This window comes from Tachypleus tridentatus, chromosome 4 (genome assembly GCF_004210375.1).
Source record: "Tachypleus tridentatus isolate NWPU-2018 chromosome 4, ASM421037v1, whole genome shotgun sequence".
Lineage (NCBI taxonomy): Eukaryota > Metazoa > Arthropoda > Merostomata > Xiphosura > Limulidae > Tachypleus > Tachypleus tridentatus.
This window is the reverse complement of record NC_134828.1, coordinates 69,373,104-69,390,199: the sequence shown is the minus strand read 5'-3', so window position 1 is coordinate 69,390,199 and position 17,096 is coordinate 69,373,104. Positions and strand designations below refer to the sequence as shown.

Here is a 17,096-nt window from a genome sequence, read left to right as displayed (position 1 = left end):
AAGTGTGGTGTCTTGTAACATAGACGCCGTCATCATGTCCGAAGTAATAGTATGTAATATAATCAAGACGCATCTCTGTCTGGAAAATATATTAAAAGGCTATGGGTTCACCCGACACTATTTCCAGTCAAACCTCCTGTTCAATCATATTATACCAGAAGCAGCTAGATGATAAGCAGTAATTTATACTATTCCTCAAAAGGACTGTTGAAAAGTGTGCAACGCCGTCCTCGTGCATTACGTCAGCTTATACGGAGAAGTGAAGGGTTATTGTTGTGATGTTCTGTTGTCAGATTGAGAATAACCGAACGTGGCAACATGGCAAGTAACGAAGTGGTAATACTTAAAAATAGTTTTAATGTATCGTGTTCAACTCCCTGTATATATACAGTTATTAAGTAATCACTGTTGGAATTGTAGAGGTTGTCATGAGTGGTCTCGAGCCGTTCAGACCCATTGATCTTCCTAGTGCTTCTATTGTAGAAATTCCCATGTATTTTTTTATTCAATCTCTTTTAAATTTGCCTGGGTTTCCCTTTTCTGCTTCCCTTAAGTCTTCTGTGAATAAACACGTTTTGTCTCTTCCCGCGATGTGCCCAAAATATCAGATTTTTGTTAATGATATTTTCCAACAATCTTATTTCGTGTCCTACTTTTTCATTTATTCATTTATCTCTCAGTCTATGATATTCTTTGAAACCTCCCACAGTGCAAACATCCATAACGTTAAACCTTTCATAACTTCCTTCATAATATCGACCATTGTCTTTCTTTTCATTGTTAACCTATAGAACAAGCTCCTTTATTATTACTTTGGTAACCTCCAATCTTTTCACACAGTCATCGTCATCTTTACCATGCTCTTCTTTCTCATTGTTAGCCTACTTTCACCATATAGAACAAGCTCTTTTATTATTACTTTGGTAACCTCCAATCTTTTCACACAGTCATCGTCATTTTGACCATGTTCTTCTTTCTCATTGTTAACCTACTTTCACCATATAGAACAAGCTTCTTTATTATTACTTTGGTAACCTCCAATCTTTTCACACAGTCATCGTCATCTTGACCATGCTCTTTCTTCTCATTGTTAACCTACTTTCACCATATAGAACAAGCTCCTTTATTATTACTTTGGTAACCTCCAATCTTTTCACACAGTTATCGTCATCTTGACCATGCTCTTTCTTCTCATTGTTAACCTACTTTCACCATATAGAACAAGCTCCTTTATTATTACTTTGGTAACCTCCAATCTTTTCACACAGTCATCGTCATCTTGACCATGCTCTTTCTTCTCATTGTTAACCTACTTTCACCATATAGAACAAGCTTCTTTATTATTACTTTGGTAACCTCCAATCTTTTCACACAGTCATCGTCATCTTGACCATGCTCTTTCTTCTCATTGTTAACCTACTTTAAACCATATAGAACAAGTTCCTTTGTTGTTAATCATGAATTCTAAATATTCGAGTTGCTTTACTTTTGTTAGTTCTTTATCCTCTGCTAGGATTTCTGTGTTAACCATACAACACAATCTTTTACTTCATTACATTTATTATTTCCGGATAACTAATACGCTAATAAAGGAAGCAACGTGGCTCAGTTAATTCATACTTTGGACTTGTGGACGAATGGTTGCGTCCTTAAGTAACACACTTCACCACAATTAATTCAGTTTACCCAGTTGTATGATGTGTAGCTACTATTAGCTGTGCCACCATCCTCATCCGCTTGTGTCCGTGAAGCTGGGGTTAAACACCGGATTCTATGCGCCACCTTTTTTACCTTAGACACGACTGGAACTACTTCATTTAACGAAATAGAGTATACCACCAGGGAACAATAAATTTATACACTTTTTGGGCGAGCCTTAAATTATAAAAGATAATGAAATCAAACTAGAAGGTATTTTGGGTTATAACCTCAAAATTATACTTTCATCGATGTTTGAAACCTGCCATTTACAACCTCTAAAAGAATAACATTATGCAAGAGACCATAATATAATATACGAATCATGTATGAAGTAAATCGCTCATTTATGAAGACAATAAAATTATCAAAATGAAGCCTTTTACAAGAGGTTTCATTGTATCTGTCTTCATCTCTAGAGTGTGAAACATCACTTTCTCCATAAACTTGTCATGTATAGAGTTGTCCTTTTTCTCCCGAAAGACATACAGATTCTCATTTCCTGTTTCTTCTATCTCTAATTTAGTTCGCTTGCTCTCTGTGGCCTGTTCGTCTGCGTCAAACCCAAAAAATCAATAACTTTCCCGCGAACAAGCTTGTCAGTTGAGTTGAGCAAGTTTCTGCCCCTTGCGAGTTTCTACAGCAGGGAACTGAGGTAACAGATAGATTTTTTATTGAAAATTTTAAAATGCTCAATTTTAAGGCATGCCACTGAATATTCCCAAGAGCTTTCTAAGAGAGGAAAATATCTCATCCATCTGAATAGACTAGCAATCGCCTGCCAGAACAAATAAAAACAAAATCAATTATGATCAAATGCAGATTAGTTGTACTCAAAATGGAATAATTCTGTTGATTTAAAGCCACTCCATTATTTTACAACGTAACTTCTCTTTACAAGTTACATGCGTTGCAACAAATTAGAATAATTCTTCTACAAAGCTTTATCATAAAGTTTTTTTGCTTCTTCATCTAGTTCTTTTCATGGTTTTGAAGAAAACCTCACATGGATTCTAAATTGTTACCAAAAACCAAATCAAGAGGACAACGTAAGTGCATGAAAACTCACTATCTGTTCACATGGTCTAAATTCACGTTTACTAATAAAAACTTAAACCAAAGGTAGTGAGGCTAATCATAGGTTTAGAAACTATTTTCAATGCTGCTATTTTTAAACATTTAAATTATATACTCAGAAGTCAGAAGTTCATGTTATTGCTTTCAAACAAAAACTACATCTTTGGTATGGTTATTCAAACAAGTCAGAATAATTTTAAACAAGATGGCGCACAAAAGAAACTCGTATATAAAGAAGCCCAGTAGCAAAACTGTAGAACCGCACGTGAAATGTACGGTGATGAAATGAAAGTTTAATACTCAAATTGTCAACGTTTTCATACAGTTTTCTATAGTTACATCATAAAGCAATTTATGTTTTTGCTTATCACACAATTCAGCAAGCTGACGAAGATAAATGGATTAAAGCACACATTTCCTATGTAAGATACACAGGAAACACAAGCAGCATGACATACACATTATTTGAAGCTCTAACCAAGAAAGTCTATAGGATTTATAAGAGTTTGGTGTATAAACAGTTCAGAAAATATATTTGGAAATCTGAAGAGGGAGTATGTCAATATATATCTAGTATAAATGAAACAACTAGATGAATCAGCTATAGAAGAGACTAAGTATAAGAAAGTAAAAGATATATTTATTCCATATATTTATCTATATATGATATATTTTCTCTATTGTCACAGTGCATCTTGAAATACCCGACAATGTAATATATGATATTTAAGCCTCATATCAATATGAACCTGCTGCAAATTGAAACATTAAGTTACGATGCCAGTTGTCTTCTTGGAAATTGCAGCAGATGAATGTATTACTATCATAATAACTTAATTTGGATTACATAAATAATGATGAAACGGTAAAACAAAGTTGCGGTATGTTTAGCCTCACCTTTCTACAAGTAGTAGCAATTCTTTATTTCGTATATATTGTGCTACTGAGTTGTAAGTGCCAAGTAACTTTATACGGTACTTGTTTAGGTACGTTATTAACCTTTCGACAAATTAGGAGGTAAATAATGGGATGTTATGCTAGATCCTGTATTTTATATTTTAGAGTTCTCGTGGCCGAGTTTATAACATGATATTCACTGTCAACGTATTTTATCATAATTTTGGTTAAGATGAATAAGATGTAAGCAAAGACTGACCAATTCCAATGATTCAACAATCGTTTATAACTTCATATTCTAAAAGTCTTTCACTAAGTTCTTACAAACTGAGATCAAACACGTTCTAGTCAAATTCACATAACACAAGTTCAAAATACAAAAACAAAACAAAACAAAACTTTATTTTAAACATTAACAAAGATTGGTAAGGATCAGTGTCCAAAACATCGTCAGACGGTCAATCACATTTTACTATAATGGAAGTAACGTGTATATTTGTATCTATGTATATGGCCGAAATAATGTATACAGTGCGACTTCATCTATTAAATGACACCACAAACAGAAATGCATAGAAAATTCATACTTTGGGTATACAAGATTCAGGCAGAAATATAACTACGGTATGTGCAATAATTTCTTTTTCACAGAACACAGTTTTAAATAAAAGCACTGTTCTCATATCAAAAACACAACTTTCACTAGGATTGTACGTGAGGGTTTGATTATATCTTTATTGATATGATTTGTAAATATGCTACTAAAAATGGGGTTCTTGTAAAAACCTTTTTTAAAACAAAGGATGCCATGTTTTATCATATAAAAACTTTACACTTTATACCAGCACAATCCGAATTTTTTCCTGTGCAGTACTTCCAAGGAAAGTGATCTTTGAATAAAATATCCACTTTTTCTAAATTTGATCCAGTGAGATATGAATATTACGATTATTAATTAGTAGCACAAACAGTCGCCCGTAGGGAGGGATTTATGCGTATAACTTTAACTACTGTCAGTGTCCAAAACATCGCCAGTTCCATTATACCGTAACAATTATTATACCGAAATGTAATACCTTATACTTAGTGTTTTTCTAACACTTCAGACCCGACATAGCCAAGCGTGTTAAGGCGATCGATTCGTAATCCGAGGGTCGCGGGTTCGAATCTCGGTCGCATCAAATATGCTCATCCACTATTTAATTCCACTATTCGTTAGTAAAAGAATAGCCCAAGAGTTGGCGGTGGGTGGTTATGACTAGCTGCCTTCCCTCTAGTTTTACACTGCTAAATTAGAAACGGCTAGTGCAGATAACTCTTGTGTAGCTTTGCGCGAAATTCAAACAAACACTTTAAATTGTAGCATGTTATCTCCGAATGTAAATTAAGTGCTGTTATATTTAATCTTAGCAGCCATTATTGAAATCTGAGTAAAATGTGTAAAGTATGTTTTTTTTTTTAAATTCGCTTTCGTTTAATTTAATAACAGTAACCTTGTAATTTAGCCATTGAAGCTAAGATTTTCATTAACAAACAAGCTCCAAAACACAATCTCTCAGTGGGTCAGCTTATAACACTAAAAACCATGTTTAAGTATTCATGGCGGGTTTGACACAGATAGTCTATCGTAGATTTTTGTGCTCAAGAACAAATTAAATTAAGGAAAGCATAATTGTCCCTCCTTAATGACACGGCGGTATGTCATGAGATTCATCGCGCTAAAAACCGGGTTTCGATACCCGTAGGTAGCAGAGTACAGATATCCCCTTGTGGAGCTTTATGCTTAATTCTAAAAAAAACAAAAAACAAATAAAGCGTAATTATATTTAGTATTATGTATACAAAAATCATACACATTTTATACAGCATGACATAGTGCAGATTGAAACATTTTGAGTGATGTCACAAATCGAAAAACCTTGAGTCAAAATTGTAAGTAAACAACTGACTAAATAGACATATATGTTGATATAGTGATACATTTATTATATAAATTTACCATTTGTATCAATACTGATTTCCTAACTGATGCATTTATTTTTAATTTCGGTATAAAATATCTTCCTAATATTTCTTGTTTAGAGAGGGTTTCCTATTTTTTTGTGTAAAAAGGTTTTAATAATTTATTTGTACATAAGCAATGGATACAACTAAATAAATCACCACAAGAACAGCTTTCTATACAGTTTGAAAATCTGTATATGAATTATATGAATTCATACATTTATATTTTTATATGTATGTGTGTATGAATTCAATGAGTAATGTATTTTTCTCCCCTCCCCGTAAAAACCAACAAAAACCTTTAGCTTCTGTGTGAGGTGATCCATTATTAGGTATTTGACATTCTTCTCTTGACAGCTTCAGGAAGTATCCATCTCAAAATTTTTGTGGAAAAAAACAAACAATCCATACCAGACATATGCAAATGGAAAGGTTCCAGTGACCACCTGTTCCAAGATAGGCGTGAAAGTAAACTTCTTTCTCAGACACAAAGATCACGTGTAAAGTTTGCTATATGTGAATAAATGACCGTCTCAAAACTTGAACGGACGGGTTAGAGACAGTCGCTGAGCTTTATCTTGAACACATACACGTAGTGTCTATTATCTCCAACAGATTAATTTCAGAGATCACTGCCCAGCGATGATAGTTTCAGAAGTATGAGCTTATATTAAAACAGGTATGGAAGTTTCGCGATATAGAAGTTGTTGTTTGTCACATTAAATCACAGTCTTTGGTTCCTGGTTCTAATATGTCACGTAATAAAGGCGTGGTAACGTAATATTGGGATTTCTTAATCATTACGAATAAATTTCTGTAACAATACTACCAATACTTAAATACAGTGGCTGTTGTGTGATATGTAAAGAACTGACAGAAAATAAATTACCAGTGGTGAGAAAACCCATAAAATCCAGTTTTACTTGTCTGTACAGGTGTATAAAAAAAACACGAAAATCGTTAATAGCTGCGGCACTTGAATTTCTTTTAAAGCAGGATTAGAGTATACTAATCTCTCAGAACTTGGTTTCCCTTCTTATTAGCTATATTTTTGTGTTTTAGACCTCCCTTGAACTTAGACTTTGGGATTAAATGAGTTTTAGAATACTATGTTTATTTGTTATATTTTTGTGCGCCATAATACCGATCATCGGGCGCACGTATGCCCGATTCAACTTTATTACTCATCAGGATCTCTTCAGGCCTACTCTCAAAATTAAATTATTTTAGGAAGAATAAGAATAAATTAATCTTTGAGATCATGGACGTGGTCAAATTCATCAATCGAAAGGGTTTGACCTCCTGAGTCCAAAACTGTAATCAAATCTCAAATCGGTCAAGAGATGAAGAAGCTATGAGTTAAACGTTTGTTTTTGTTAAAGAAAAAAAGAAACTCAGAACCTTTCTATGAGCTAATCAGCCGAAGCTAAAAGCCCACCTTAAGTGATGCTGTAATATAGCTTTGAAACACAATAAAAACAACTCGTTTTAAGAACCCAGTAGGCCCAGTAAGGCCAGGTGAGCTAAGGCGTTTGACTCGTAATCTGAGGGTCGCGGGTTCGAATCATCGTTGCATCAAACATGCTCGTGGGGGCGTTATAATGTTACGGTCAATCTCACTATTCGTTGGTAAAAGAGTAGCCCAAGAGTTGGCGGTGGGTGGTGATGACTAGCTGCCTTCCCTCTAGTTTTACACTGCTAAATTAGCCCCCATGTAGCTTTGCGCGAAATTCAAAAACAAACAAACAAGAACCTAGTAATATTAATAAATATTAAATCAAACCTTCAAGATACCCTTCGCCCATTTCAACAACAGACTTCAGACTTAATAAAACTTGACAGGAAGTAGCTCGAAGCATATCTTCAGTGACGTGCATCACATAAATTGAAGACGATTTTTTCTTCGTAGTTAGAACAAATCCTGACAAGGAAACCAAATGAAAAAAATACCGTTTCACAGTCTCCTCGTAGTGTTACCTATGATCGTATTATCTTAAATGTAACATTTGATAAAGCTATAAGTTTTATAGTTCTGCAAACACTGATAAGTTATCTTCAAACTCTGTACCTGTCAGGATAACTAACTGCAACTACAACTCTACTTCTAGGGAGCTAAGTTCACGTAATCTTTGGGGTTCATGTGATCACGATCAAAAGTTTCCAGTCTTGGATAGTGATGATAAAGTGTGAAAGAGATCAAGTTGGTTATTCGTCGGATAGTACAACGTATGAGAAATATACGAAACCTAGGAATTCAAGGTGTGATGTTGTTAATGTTATGGATGCGACGATAAATGTTTTATGCTACGTTCGAATAACGTAAACTTAAGGCACTTACGTCACTAACTGAACAGAAACTGAGAAAACTTCATGTTGCTTTTATTTCTCTCTCAGGAAATATTTCAAAAGGAGATAATTTTGATATGTCAAGTTATTTCGAATTTTTAAAAAGGGTTATCCTACTATACACAATCAGTAAAATTTTTAATGGCTCATCCATTTCTGTTTCTTAGACACTAAACCCAGGGCCTGTTTACTCGTCCAGTTCTACTGGAAGAAGACCTTTCACTTTGAACCTGGCCGGGGTTTAGTTTAGAAGGAAAGAAGTCTGAGGAATTATCTCCCCAACAGGGGTGATCAGGAACGTTGTGGTTCCTCTTCACCCCTGCTCATGGAAGTTTATTTACTTTTACGTGGAAGTTTTCTTGTAATTTGATTTGGTTTGTTTAAGGTGATGAAGGGAGATGAGGCATTATACAAATGACGGGTGAGAAAGGAGAAGCAAGACAAAGGCGGCACAAGGGAAGTTAGTCAGGCCGGAGCCCGCAGTCCGAAAAGCCGATGAGATAAACTTAAAACGTTTTGGAAGGAGACAGGTAGTGGCTATTTTTTTTATTGGAAAGTTGTTTCAATTGGCACACGTTATTTCTCTGAACAAGAGTATAGAGTTATAATAGTTACCTGTACCTTTAACACCAAATCAGTAGATTTTCTCACTATGTATGCATCAGATAAATTTGACGACTGTAAACATTTATTTGATAACTTACCTGCAACTCCTTGTCTGATGATATGGTGGTTGGAGGTAAATTGTGTTAAAGATTACAGATGTTGAATAAATTTTCAGTAACTTATTATTATTGTTGTGTTGGTTGACTTTTGATTATATAATTTCATCTTTTTGCTTTAGTGTTCATTCTAATGCTCCAGTTAACGTTTTGGATATCAACTTTCATCCTAGCTGATGCAGAGTTTATGGATTACATCAGCAGGGAATCGTGTATTCATGTATTTGCACTTTTTATTTAAACAGATCCATCCGTAAAGTGTAAGCTGCTTATTATTATTACTTTAGTTGATGGCTTTTTTAAACAAGATCCAGTTGTTGCTAAGTGCAAAAATATAAAGCTACACATGTACTGTATGTACCATGGATGTTGAAACCCAGTTTTTAGTGTTATAAGTTTTCAGACTTCCTGCTGAGACACGAAGGAGAAAAAGGGGTTTAAGTATTTTTATAGGTATTTACAATGAACACTTTAACATATGAGTAATTAATTTCATACAGCTATACTGATTTATCTGTGCAATTGTAATTGGTATCCACAATAGTTATTATACTACATACATAGGTATAAAAAGTTCAAAAGAAGTATTTCATTTTACTGTTAGTGCTGCAGTATTATATTAGCTAAATGGTGGTTTGGGGATGTGTCCTGGAACAGGAATACGTTTCTGTAATTTGACACTCATTACTTATGTAACTTACAACCGTATGTTAAAACAGCGGGAATTGAATCTTTCTACTAAAGATACATATAATACAGACTACTACGGAACCTATTATGACAGTTTGGGGCCGAGTATTGCTTCTTAATCTAGTCTAGTTTGATATGGAATAGTGTAGTCTTTATTTTCGAGAGTTTATCAATAATTGTGTAACCTTGATGACATTTATTCTAAACAAAGTCACTCAGAAAACATTATTATTGAAGTAAGCTTCGAGTTATGATGTTGATCTTGGTTGAGATTTTGTTTCCGCTACTTGTATATCGTTTGTTCAGCGTAATCGGCAAAGGTTTTATTTCTCCAAATCTTTATTTCGATCCTAATGAAGATGGAGATTTGTTGGAATTTAAAGAATGGACATTTAAAGTAGTTATTGATATCGTACAGGTGAATTACCTATCTGATCCTTTTGTGGACTTTTGGGAATTTGTAAGACCAAAGAAGGATCGAGAAGAAATTCTGAGGTGAAACGTTTCATACTTTTTCTATTTTAAGTATTCTATATTAGATTGTTTTGTTTCCCAAAGTGATGTGTAATGACTAATGCAAAGTTGATGCGAGATAGAATGTAAAGTAGTGGTGAAAAACTCGCCAAATTGAAATAATTTTATTAATAACTGTCAACAGCCCTTCATCAGGTTACCAATGGTAAAGAAAATGTTAGGTTTAACGAACAAGTAACAAGTGGTTTGAAGCTCCGAGAACATATTCCTGAAGCTACAAATGAGCTTAAGTAAGATAAAATAATAAAGTATAGAAATATATAAATAATAATAAATATAAATAAAGTATATAAATACAGTTAGTTTTAGTAAATAAACTAAATAAAAAATAAAAAAGTAGAACAAAAAACAAGTAAGAAGACGAATGAACACATACGTCGAGTAACATTGTTCAATGGAATACAACAATAAAAGGTATGTGGATTAAAAGGAACAAAGAATAAAAATAAAGGTAACAGGAGGTTACTAAAATGAAACTAAATGTGAGAATGTATAGATGAAGTGTTCGTAGGGAAAATGTAAAGGATAGAGTTAAATGAAAGAGAATTCTTCATTCATTCGCAAGGATTAACAGTGTCTAATATAACAAACAAACGTTTTTCTAGGATTTCTCATTGCGTTAGATTAGACGGAGCTACTGTGAGTCCAAGTATGGAGAATTCGGACATATGTCTACCTGCGAGTCATTATTTCTTATGTAAGAGAGATGTTCAGGTGAACGATCCCCTGAGCGGCCACCCGTTTGATCCAAGGTTTAGCATGTACTTTTTACAAGATACACAGTATAACAGGCTTGTTGAAATGCAAGTGAATGTCTGTTGTATTTGAAATATTCCATTAAGGGCTAGATGTGGATGTTGTGGTGTTAACGTATTGCCAGATGACGCATTTCTTTCAGTGATAACAGGCAGTATCTGGGTTAATACTAGGGAGACATTTTTGGATTAAACTGTGGACTAAAATGTTAATTTTTGTTGTGTGTGTGTGTGTGTGTGTGTGTGTGTGTGTGTGTGTGTGTGTGTGTGTGTGTGTGTGTGTGTGTGTGTGTTCTTCTTATAGCAAAGTCACATTGGGTTATCTGCTGAATCCATCGAGAGGAGTCGATCCCCTGATTTTAGCGTTGCAAATTCGTAGACGTACCGCTGAACCAGAAGGTGACTTTTTATTGTCTTTATAAGTGACAAGTAGAGATCCTTTAAACGTTTTGGAAGTTTTAGGGTCGTCAGTGAAGATGATGAAGTTTTGTTTGATGATATGGGTAACTTTAGAAATATCAGGATGGTAAGTAAAGACAAGTGATATTAGAGAGTATGTAGTCTCCGGTTTACGTTTTAGTGTTATTGTTGGGTTACAAAATGGGCGCATTGGGCAGCTCTTTCTATTAAAGACTTGGGGTAGAAACGACTGATAAAGAAATCTTTCATATCTTCAGATTTTGACTCGTAATCCATTTGTTCACTGTAGAGTCTAAGTAGTGTTATGAACTGAGAATATAGAAGAGACTGAAACGTGTCAGGGGGATGGGAAGAGTCATAGCAGAGGTAAGAATGGAAAGCAGTGAGTTTGTAATGTACTGAAGTCGATAAGTGATAATGAGAAGAGAATGTCTAAAAATATGTAATCTCCTTGAGGAAACTGTCCATATAAAGGTAAGTGTTGGATGAAAGAAGGAAACGAAGTGCTACAAATGATGTAAATCGCATTAAGGTGTGCTGGTAGCGCCAACAGTGTCATCAATATAACGTTTGTAAAGCGTATAAAGGGCTCCTTGTAGAAAATCTGATCATCTGTGTAACCAACAACAATTTTGTTGATAAAATTTGCCATTGGAGGAAAAACCGTTCAGTGTTAATACAAGTTCAGAAAGACATAAGATAATACGCATGGATGGATTTAGCGAAGAACGTATATTCAGGTAATGTTTGAAGGCTTTCATACCATCTCTATGGAGAATTGATGTGTACAGTGTTTTCATGTCCGTGGTAAATACATACTGTTCACTACCAGATAATTGAAACTTGTTGAAAGTTTGGAATGCATCTGTCGTGTCTTTTATGTAACTAGAAAGAAACGAGAAGTTGGGCTTTAGGACGTCATCAAGAAAAGATGAACTTAATTCGATGGAGATTTTACACGCGGAAATAACTGGTCGACCAGGGTTCCCTGGTTTATGACTCTTAGGAAGGAAGTAAAATTCTGGGGCTCTAGTATAACTAACAATTAGATCACTAGCATCCAATGGCTAGTTACGAGTATAAATCAAATCGTTAATGGCAGTTTTAATATTCAACTTAAACCATGTACTTGGATCGCTAGTTAAGGTACGACAAAAATTAATGTAAAAGGATGATATTCAGCTTCAGCAAGATATAGATATTTTTCTCATACTACTATAGAGCCATCAGCAGGTTTAATAATTATGTCTTGTCTCTTAGAAAGTGTTAGTAAAGTTTTGTGTTCATTACGGGTTAGGTGTTTAGGTTTACATAGTATATATAATTTGTCTATATCATTACAACATTTTTTTTAACAAAACATTCTAAGCTAGTTAATGTTCTAATGGGCAGTATCCACTCTGAGTATATCTTTTTTGTATTTCTTAAAATCACAATGAAAGTTTTGATTGGGAGATGAGCTGGTATGTTGGAGATGTTGGTTCTGATATGAAATGAGCAGCATACTGGAAGTTAAATGACCCCCAGTATTCTCAGAAGTAGTTGCTTTGTGTAAGTTGGGTTGTTGATCCATAACTGGAGATTGTGTATCGTTGGTCTCTTCACATGAAGGACTTAAAGATGTGTTTGTAGAAAGAGTTAATTTCGAGAAATGAGTCTGTAGTCTTAGCCTACGGTAAAATTTCTCCAAGTCTTCTCGAAGGGTGAATATATGTTGGAACGATATTAAGATCTTTTCTGAGTACCTACTTTTCTGTCTCAGGAAATAATGACAACTAAATTAAGATTTTTTTCAAGACTATTTTTGGTAGAAGCAGGATCACGTGATTTAATACCTACTTTACACAGTTTTGTTTCTTTAATACTTTTAAGAGAGTTGTAATATATTCTATTATAGTCGTGTGCAAACTGTGGATATCAGAAGCTATATGGAAATTATAAAGTTCATAAAGCTCCTGAGTTTGATGAAGTTTAGCAGTGTCTGTGCCTCTTCGTTGGCACACAGAAGTTAATGTTGAACACGAGTTTGATGAAGTTTAGCAGTGTCTGTGCCTCTTCGTTGGCACACAGAAGTTAATGTTGAACACGAGCTTGATGAAGTTTAACAGTGTGTGCCTCTTTGCTGGCACACAGAAGTTAATGTTGAACACATGCTTGATCAAGTTGCACGATAAAATCTTATTGATACTGTTGTTGTTACCGTTAGGAATCACTTTATGGTGAAGACAGGTACTCATGAAAATAATTACATCTAGCCTTACATAATGTACTGTCGAGTAACGAAAGGCCTTTCGTTGGCGAACGAATTAAAAACATTTAGCATCTGGAAACCTAGATTACCGAATAGTCGCTTGATGGTAGGCGTAATTGAAGAAAATTGTTAGATTAGTTCGAGCAAATAAATAACTGCGTGGGTAGAAAAATAACAAAATACAAGAAAAAGTAGTTAGTGGTGAAAAACGCGCCATATTAAAATAAATTTATTAATAAAAGAAGAAAACGACGTTACCGGCAACAGTCCTTCATTAGGTAACCAGTGGCAATGAAACAGTTAATATGAGGGTTAGGTTGAAAAAAGAAATAACACGTGGCTGGAAGGCTCGAGAACATACTCCTGAAGCTAATGAGCTAAGGAAAAAAACACAAACTAATAAAAGTGTAAAAATATATAAATACATTTAGTCATTGTAAAGTATGTTACGTATCTTATGTGTGTTATATACGCCATCACTATAATCCATCCGGTGGGTCAGCGGTAATTCTACGGATTTACAACTCTATAATCAGGGGTTCGATTCCCCTTGATAGGCACAGATTATAACCAATCACTATAAGGGTAATAAACGAAAGAAAAATCTTACCACTGAGCAAAGTCACGTAAACGAATCTCCCTGGTTTCAATTTTACACACTTCGCCAATTTAATCTAATTCACAAAGAAGCAGTTGTTATTAAAGAAATTTGATTATATAACATAGCGCTTAAATTACTACTATGCTTGTTGTATCCTGGCCACTCTGATGAGTCCTGGTATCAATGAAAGGCCTCGTCGCCACTGGATATGGTAGATGTGATCTGGTTGAAATATAATTGCATTCTTCTTCAATTTCAACCATGATTTCCTCTAATTACATGTTTACTTGAAAAAAATAGTAGTTTGACAAGAATAATAAAACAAAATTTTAAAGTTTATAAAGACAAGTAGAGATCTATACATATGTAACACAACTAACTATAATATATAAAAATTTTACTGCAACAAAAACTAGGAGTACTGAGTTACTTGAGACATTTTATCGCAACTTTGGCTCAGACTAACATAATTACAGTGATTAACCGCTTGTTTCAATACTTTTTGTTGCATTAAACTTTTTGTATAACTAAAGCTAGCTGGGTGACGTATATATCGATTGCAACTTGTCTTTGTAAAATTTAATTTTTTTATTATACATGTTTGTTTTCTTTTTATTAAATTATATTTTTATGCGCCAGTGTAGAGTTCACGTATAGCCAATTCTATTACTCTTCAGAATCTCTATCAACGTACCCTTAAATATAATTACATGTCAAAAATAGAACATGTCCATTTATATAAATATATTAGTATCACATTCGGTATAAGAAAGGATTAATTGAGACCCAGATAGAAGAGTTCTGTGAAAGACAAAGAACGTTAATGTTTTTTGTTTTTTTAAAGTACTTTTTTCTGGACAATTTACTGACTTAGATGGAGAAAATTCGTTGAAATAGTGAAATTTTGGTTCACTTCACAAACATAAATGTAAAGCGATTTAGGTGGCTTTATAAGTACAGTAAGCTTTAGTTTTGTTCAGTTAATACTGTGAAATAGGCATTATTAACACTCAGCTGTTTTAAAGGTGGTTTTAAACTGGCGATTTGTATGGTCGCTATTTTGTTTCATCACGATCCACATTTTTAACTGCTACCGTACTTAATAATATCATCTTCAGGTATGAATATAAACAACAAACTAAGCAATCTGTTTCAATATAGGTCCGTCATGGTAAAGTGGTTAGGGCGCTCGACTTGTAATCTGAGAGTCGCGGGTTCGAATCCCCATCACACTAAAATATGCTCGCCCCTTTCAGCCGTGGGGACTTTATAATACAACGGTCAACCCACTATTTGTTGGTAAAAGAGTACTCCAAGAGTTGGCGGTGGGTGGTGATGACTAGCTGTCTTCCTTCTAGTCTTACACCGCTAAATTACGGACGGCTAACGCAGATAACCCTCGTATATTCTGCGCGAAATACAAAAACAAACTATTTTATACAGCCCTTCTTTCCACAAGCACAGGATACAAAAAATGACTTTGCATGCTCGATTCCGAGAGCATCTGAGGCTTATAAGTAATAATGTTTTCGAGGTCAAAGTTAGCTACAATTTCACAGACTGAGAAAACATGTCAGAGTTCAGTTTGACAAAAGTATATGAACAGAATAGTAATATAGAAATACTCTGAGGAATTTCCTATAAGTTGCATATTTAGTTTGAATTCTATATCTCAAGTTTATTATGATAATCCAGTATTGACGCAATCTTTACTTACCTAATGGCAAACGGAACTGCAAAAAAAAAGACCCCCCAGTGGCTCAGCGGTATGTCTGCGGACTTACAACGCTACAAACCGGGTTTCGATACCCGTGGTGGGCAGAGCATAGATAGCCCATTGTGTAGCTTTGTGCTTAATTCAAAACAACAAAAGAAAGGAAGAAAACTGACAATGTAAGTGACCACAACTCTGAGGAAGCTGTGGCTTTACTATACAGTGTTGACATTTTTAAAAAATATCATGTATTTTAGCTCACTTATTACATCGAAAAGTTATATTTGTGGACATATATGTGCTACAGAGCACCCTATTTGTCTGTTATTGACCTATAGTGAAAAATAATGTATATATTCGATGCTTTACAGTTTAAATCATTATGTACAACATTGATGTAACAGTAACGTTTCAGTATGAACAAGACATATATCGTATTGATCCGATTATAGGCGTTCTCGAATGTAAGGCGACACCCATTTTCAGAAACCATGGGAAAGAAAAGAAATTAACTTATAATTTTTTTTTAGGTCCGCAAAACCAATGCTATAAATGAATAGTATGCAAGTAGATTGTTTGCAAGGTTTCGCGTTTACTTTGCAAGGATATCTAACGCACATGTGTAGACGGATGCTGTCTGGACATTCAGGAATACAACAGGTTACAGTAGGGGTAAGTGACTTGTTGTTGGAAGCAATTATAAAGCGTCTATAAATTTTACAACTTAATTATTGATAAAAACATCGCCTTATAATCGGGCCAATACGGTACATATATTTCTAACTTCTTTGTACTTTATTTGAATAATCTTAATTTTTTATTTCACGCTCAAAAGGTAGTTTGGTAAAGTGATGCTTTGTATATAAAGCTGTATGTTAATGCTCGTTATTAAATAACTATTTGTTATTTGTGATCCTAATTGTGCTTTGTTTCGTCAGTCCTTTATTTCTAGCTATGTTTGTTTGTTTGTTTTGGAATTTCGCACAAAGCTACTCGAGGGCTATCTGTGCTAGCCGTCCCTAATTTAGCAGTGTAAGACCAGAGGGAAGGCAGCTAGTCATCACCACCCATCGCCAACTCTTGGGCTACTCTTTTACCAACGAATAGTGGGATTGACCGTCACATTATAACGCCCCCCACGGCTGGGAGGGCGAGCATGTTTGGCGCGACTCGGGCGCGAACCCGCGACCCTCAGATTACGAAGCGCACGCCTTAACGCGCTAGGCCATGCCAGGCCCTTCTAGTTATGAAATTTATCAGTGATATTAAAAGATCTTTAAAACTGATATCATATTTATAGTGGTAATAACTATATGGAATAAAATCTGTCATAGTAAATTTAATACTGATTGCCATCGCGGGTTTGTATCCCTTTCACACTAAACAT

At 34.6% G+C, this 17,096-nt stretch overlaps 1 protein-coding gene and 1 long non-coding RNA gene across 9 annotated transcripts in view; one reads left to right on the top strand and one right to left on the bottom strand.

Moving 5' to 3' along the window:
• LOC143249378 (uncharacterized) overlaps positions 1 to 17,096 on the bottom strand; it is a 350,051-nt gene that overhangs the window by 102,865 nt on the left and 230,090 nt on the right. The gene's annotated exons all lie outside the window — the stretch shown is intronic.
• Positions 7,821 to 8,986, top strand: LOC143249380 (uncharacterized). The gene is made up of 3 exons (XR_013027748.1): positions 7,821 to 7,935; positions 8,408 to 8,552; positions 8,867 to 8,986. It is a non-coding gene; the product is annotated as an uncharacterized LOC143249380 (long non-coding RNA).